The sequence below is a fragment of the Ranitomeya variabilis genome, chromosome 6, assembly GCF_051348905.1.
Source record: "Ranitomeya variabilis isolate aRanVar5 chromosome 6, aRanVar5.hap1, whole genome shotgun sequence".
Lineage (NCBI taxonomy): Eukaryota > Metazoa > Chordata > Amphibia > Anura > Dendrobatidae > Ranitomeya > Ranitomeya variabilis.
In genome coordinates this window covers 439641931-439648748 of record NC_135237.1, presented here as the reverse complement: position 1 = coordinate 439648748, position 6818 = coordinate 439641931, and the positions used below count along the sequence as shown (strand labels likewise).

The window sequence follows — 6818 nt, the reverse complement described above, 5'->3', positions numbered from 1 at the left end:
ATGACGCAGTGAACAACCCTGAGCTGGAGACAACCAAGCTACGGCTGCTCACAGACCACAGGGCGAGCTGCAGTCACACGGAGACCGTGCAGACAGCCGTAAACGGCGCTGCAAGGCCCAAAAACCCTCCTCTACTTTATCCTATGTAGTGTTTTTCCACAAATTAGCTGGAGACGGGTGGAAAGACACTAATAGGATTTTTTTGAATAAATTAGCAGCAGACTACACTACTTGGAAAAAAAAAAAAAAAAAAAAGAGAACAGTACTGTATGAGGCAATGAACCACCCTCCCTGAACTGAATACAACCAGCTATGGATGGCCTATGTGGCTGCACTCAGACTAGAGAGTGGGCTGCACTCACACACACACACACAGAGAGACCTTGCAGATCGCTGTGAAAACAGCGCTACAAGGCAAAAGGAAGGTGAATAGTAGGTGAACACAGCGGTTGCTAAATTAGCCTTTGGAAAGCACAAAGAAGCAAATCGCTATCTCTAAACTGTCCCTCAGTCAGCAAACAGCGTCCTGTCACTAACTGAATTCACAGCAGAGTGATCGCAAAATGGCGCCAGCGACTTTTAAACTGCATCATGACATCATTTCAGCAGCCAATCACAGCCATGCCAGTAGTTTCATGCCCTCCATGCTGAACAGGATGTGCCCACACTTGAAATCATTCTCATTGGCTGAATTTCTGCATTTTGAATCTGGGAACTTCCGATTCCGGTATCCGATACGCGGCAAGTATCGGAATCCCGGTATCGGAATTCCGATACCGCTAGTATCGGCCGATACCCGATACTTGCGGTATCGGAATGCTCAACACTACTATTGTGTCCTCCTCTAGTGGGCTACTTGGAATACTACACTTTCCCTAGTAAATAACATACCTACATGGCATTAATCATCTTATAATAGACATATCATTCAACAGTTACATACAATATAGCAGCAGTGCATGTCAAACACATCAGTTCGTCAGGGCCATGTAGTGCCGGAGGATATAACTTTAATATGTACAGTATAATACTCCACGCAGGGAGGTGAACGAGGTATAACAATTGTTAGCTCCATGTGAGCAAAGTCCTTTAACACCGCATAAGAGTCCATTTTCTCTTACCCTAACAGGCGCCTGGTAAACAGTTCTCCAGGTAGCATCTTTAGTCCATTGAGCCCCGGGTCCATATGTCTACAAGACCCAAACAGAAATACAGAATCACCTTGTCCTGATCATCATGTCCTTGGGGCTTCCCCCCTACCTCCTTTGTATGGAGTACGGCCCTTTAAGATACACGTGTGCTGCTTTTCCCTAAAAGTAAAGTACAAGTTAAATACATTAAAGCACAGTCCCTTTTTAGCAGCCACACACAGTTCGTTTCTTCAGTCCACGGGCCCGCAACTCCACAGGGTTAGAGTCCTGCAATTCAGCAGGCGGAGCGCAAAATGCGTGGAAGAACTGGGATAGGGGAAACTCAACGTTCAACTTGTAACTGAGGCCCGTCCCGGCCACACTGCACCTGACTTGGGTGCAACAGGGCTCCTTTTGCCCACAGGGACGCGGAACAGTCCCGTTTCAGCAACAAGCACATTACAAAAAAAAAGGCTAAACAGCATCCAGTCAGCGACATCCGTCCCGTGCTGCTTTATCTCCTTTTGGGCTCCATGCCCGTATTCAAGCTGACAGACTCTGCAGTCCCAGGCATCGTGTTCTGCAAAGACATAACAGGAGCAGGGCTTGGCTGGACAGTGGTCAGGGGACAGGGGGCCGACTGAGCCTGTTTTGGGTCCCCATACAGTTCCACTTTATCCTCCTGACGCAAGCTGACGGCCACGGCATAGTACCCCCGAGGGCCATAAAAGTTGACCCAATCTCCCTCCCTCAGGGGTCTGCCAAATTTTACAGAGGCGGCATTTACATACACTTTGGGGCTTGTATCCACCTCCCGTATGAAGCCGTAGCCCTGGTCCACACCTGTGTACACCTGCTGCGCACTGGTGCGACATCAGGCCATAGTGCCCCCTCCGGTGTGGCGTAGCTCTGCCCATACCTCCTTTTCCCGCTGCTTCTTATGTTCAATGACCCCCGCAATCCAGGCGGCCTGCCTGGGGGATGGAAATGGCCTGTGTCCACTGGTGGAACCGCGACAAGCTAAGGGACAAGGTGTTACTGAGCGTGGGCCTGCCCTCTGGGTCTTGGGGCCGAGGTGCAGTCCAGTCTTCCGTGGTCAGGGGCTGAGGTCCACTCACCGCCATGTGCTCGAGCATCCCGGCTGCGACCGTCCCACTACCGCTGGATCCTTCCAATGCAGCTGCACACTCCGGCTCCGCCTCCATTTCCGGCCTCCAGCACCCGTCGTCGATGTTCCGGCTCCGGCAGCCACCGGTCCTGCTCCTCTGCAGGTAAGGGGAATTGGTGGGTCAAGAACTCATCAGTGACTCCCCTCAGCCTTCCGGGTCGCATCCTTTCTTCCTCCTGTCGCTATGATTAGATGGTCTTGCACTGTATACGGGAGGCTATGTGCGGCTTGCGCTGTATATATGAGGCTATGTGGGGGCACACACTGAATATGGGAGGCTATGTGGGGCTCATACTGTATATGGGAGGCTATTTGGGGCTCATACTTTATATAAGAGGCTATGTCGTGGTCTTACGGTATATAGGGACTGTGTATGGGTTCATTCGTTATATAGGGAAGTTTGTGGGCTCATATGGTATATAGGGGATGTCAGCATACTTAATTTTTCTCAATACTAAGTGATACACTTAATAATAATGTTAATATAAATATTTGAGCAAAATTCATTTCAGCTTATTGGTTTAGCCCTCCACAACAGTTACGGTCTCATGTGCCCCTCCGGGAAAATTAATTGCCCACCCCTGATATAGACATGATTACACAGAGCACAGACATATACATACACAGACCTACAGACACATACATACACAGCAGACATATACATACAGAGCATATAAGGAAGACCTGTAAAGTGGGGAATAAAACCCCCTAAGCCCTATAAAAATGTAATGTGACTCAATAATTCAATAATACAGATGTAATAGTACAAACAAATAAAAGAGCACAGAGGGTCTGGGCGTCCCCAGATACCCCCACTATGAATGAGTAGCCTTGCTATAGAAGACGAGCCTGTGACTATCAAGGAGCCATAATAGGAAGAAAAAAAAAAAAGGGAGGTAATACCAGCAAAAGGTAAATTAAATCAAGAGAAAATTATATAAATATAAAGCAGGGTGATCAGGTGGAACAAGAATATCACCCAGGCTATAGAAAAGTGCCCACAAAGGTCAGGGTATGTGGCACAATGGTAGAAAGAGCACAAGGTATGAGTATAAATATAAATCACCCGATCAGGTCATCCAGTCTGCGGTCTGGGCTGTCAGCTGTCAGAAGTCAGGAGTAAAGGAAGATGATCCCGGGATCCAGAAAGTGTGGGGAGGCCCCACGCGTATCGCTGCTGAGCGCAACTTCGTCAGGGGAAGTGCTGGGTGATAGGCCAAGAAAGACTTAAGAAAGACTTAAGTAGCGGCAGAAAAAATTAAGACAATTACTCACAGGTGGGCAATCGGTGTCCAGGTAAATACCTTGATAAGCATGGGGGATTGAGGAAGTGCACCAGCGCCACAAAATAATGGCAGCTGAAAATGAAAGCGAAAGTGCGCACATACGCATGCACACAGCACATACATACAGACGCATGCACACAGCACATACATACAGACAGACGCATGCACACAGCACATACATACAGACCCATGCACACAGCACATACATACAGACGCATGCACACAGCACATACATACAGACCCATGCACACAGCACATACATACAGACCCATGCACACAGCACATACATACAGACCCATGCACACAGCACATACATACAGACCCATGCACACAGCACATACATACAGACCCATGCACACAGCACATACATACAGACCCATGCACACAGCACATACATACAGACCCATGCACACAGCACATACATACAGACCCATGCACACAGCACATACATACAGACCCATGCACACAGCACATACACACAGACCCATGCACACAGCACATACACACAGACCCATGCACACAGCACATACATACAGACCCATGCACACAGCACATACAGACGCATGCACACAGCACATACATACAGACCCATGAACACAGCACATACATACAGACCCATGAACACAGCACATACATACAGACCCATGAACACAGCACATACATACAGACCCATGAACACAGCACATACATACAGACGCATGCACACAGCACATACATACAGACGCATGCACACAGCACATACATACAGACGCATGCACACAGCACATACATACAGACGCATGCACACAGCACATACATACATGTAGTTGCTGGTTTACTTTTTTACACAACTCGAGACCCCCTCTGTTAGCCAAAGAGCTGCTCTTACTCTGGTAGAGTTGTTCCCAGCTTTTACCTATTTAATAGGGTGTTGTGCAATATTGCAGAGCACAAAGTGACCATCCCTAGTTTTTCTGGTGATTGTTGTGGATTTCCAAGATTTGAGACGCAAGACTCTCACGCGATAGGGTGACAATTCTAATAAGTTGTCCAGATCCCCAGATATTTCAGACACAGTTTTATTTTGAAGCAAACTGATGCTTACAGCCTTCGGTGCCGGGCTGTCAGATTGTCTGAGCTGTAGTGGGTTACAGGGTTCTTCACCTCCATACAAATGTTCAGTAACAGTTTCAATGGTCTAAAATAACAGAAGCAATAGTCGCCAATTTCCTCCAATTCTCGATCTAACATGTGACCACTGCAGCCAATCACTGGCCACAGGGCTGACAGCTGAGAGGTCGATATGCCACATTACAGCTGCAGACAGGTGAGCAGGCCACTGGGAGCCAGGGAAGGGTGGGCACAGGACCAGCAGGGGGTTGGTACTTATTCTGTAATTTTACACTTTGCTGGCAGTGCTGGTCATTGAGGGGCTTGTGCCGGCACTGTTATCAGGGATCCGCCGGATTTTGCTGCCTGTCCTGACAATGTCACTATCTTTTAACCATGAACTAAAGCCCCTATTTCCACTGAAGTGAATGCATACAACCCGCTCTGCCATGCTCAGCCCCCACCGGAGGACAGACCACCCTCCAGGCAGCCAGACCACCCTCCCTCCAGGCAGCCAGCACTCTGCCCGTGACGTCACTAATCCCCACAACTCTCTGCTACAGGTGATCGCTACTACTGCAGCAGTGTGCAGGAGCCCGGCCCCGCGTCACGTGCTCCGCCCTGCCCACCTCACAGAGCGGCACCCTTCCGCCATGGCTCACTACATCACTCCAATTCTCAGCAGCCGGATCACGTGTGCGCTTGGAATGTCCCATCTCACGTCATCTGCCGTCACCGCCGCACAAAGGATAAAGGAGCAGCTTCCCTAAGGTGAAGACCGCGCCCGATTAGTGCCCTACACAAGCGAGGCAGTGCGCTACCCAATCACAAGTCTTTATTGTGCTCAAGGCGGAGCTGCGAAGAGGCGCGACCAATCAGCATGAAGGGAGATTATTATCGGGGCTGTGATTGGCTGTTGTGAAGGATACAGCGTGGGGGAAAATGCGACTCTTGATGTGGGCGGGGAACCTGCTGATAACCCCGCCTGTCATTGGCTAAGCCCCACCCATACCGGTGACGCTGACAGGGCCGGCATACACCTCAGTACAGGCTGTGCTGCCTCTTCCCCTCTGCCGCGCAGGCGTCGGCTCAGCACCTGCCGGCCGGGTCATGTGATCAGCATACACGGTGCAGGGCTGAGTGACAGGTGGGACAGCTGATCGCCTCTCTGCATCCAGCCATGTGTGCACAGTGACTAACCAAGCACTGCGCATGTGAAGGTCACCGTGCGACCAGCTGTCCTGTGGGGCTGCAGACATGGGGCACACAGTGTGGTGCCAGGACGTGTGAGAGCGGTCTGTATACAGGAGTGATGGCAGCTAGGTCCGGCTGTAGGGCCTGTCTGCACCATGGTGGCCTGCTGTGAAGGACCCATATGGGGAGCTGTGGCATCTCCACAGGGTGATGGTGCCTGTGGTGTGGCCCATACATCTCCCTCACTCAGCAGATTGCTACAATCCCACCAAAAAGTCATGTCCCTCGACGGCGCTACTCTCAAGATCTCTAGCGGGGTCCCAGCCTCCGGACCGTCGTGTGATGCAGATCAGACCAGCCGCGTGGGTGGTCACCATCACCGCTATCGGTACGCAAAAAAAAAAGACCGCATTTCCTCAGCGTTTGGTCAGCGTGTCCGCTTTTATCAGCATTTCATCAGTTTATCCATATGCAATAAAAAATGAAGGCGTCCAAGTGCTGTCTTTTTCACGGACCCATAGACTTGCATTGGTGAGGTTGATCCATGACTTGGACCCAAATTGGCGATGTCTCTGTGATTTGGGGCAGAACCTTCAGTACAGAAGCAGTCAGGGACATGTGACTAGCCTCAGTTTAATAGGTTACGTCCTATCCTTGAAAAAGACGCTTAGAACTCGCACATGAATAACCGTTATCCACACATCAGAGTGTCGCTGTCCCACAACTCAAGGCTCCATCACAGGTCTCCTACCCTAAAGCCGATAGCCACGATCTGTATACGCCTGATGAGCTTGGTCAGAAGAGCTGCTGCCAGTCCATATATTGTATTCCATACTGGGTCTAAAAAACCAGGATTTGTGAATCTGCTCTAAGCAACCAGAGTCCATCAGCCTGTGGGATCCCCCTGAATCCTTCCAGTAATATGTACAGCTCTGTTCTCCGTTCTCACAC

At 50.0% G+C, this 6818-nt stretch overlaps 1 long non-coding RNA gene across 1 annotated transcript; it reads right to left on the bottom strand.

Moving 5' to 3' along the window:
• Nucleotides 1-1003: 1003 nt before the first annotated feature.
• Nucleotides 1004-6430, bottom strand: LOC143782677 (uncharacterized). Its single transcript, XR_013217020.1, has 3 exons — nt 5303-6430; nt 2249-2395; nt 1004-1710 (listed from the first exon to the last, which is right to left on the bottom strand). It is a non-coding gene; the product is annotated as an uncharacterized LOC143782677 (long non-coding RNA).
• Between the last annotated feature and the right edge of the window lie 388 nt (nt 6431-6818).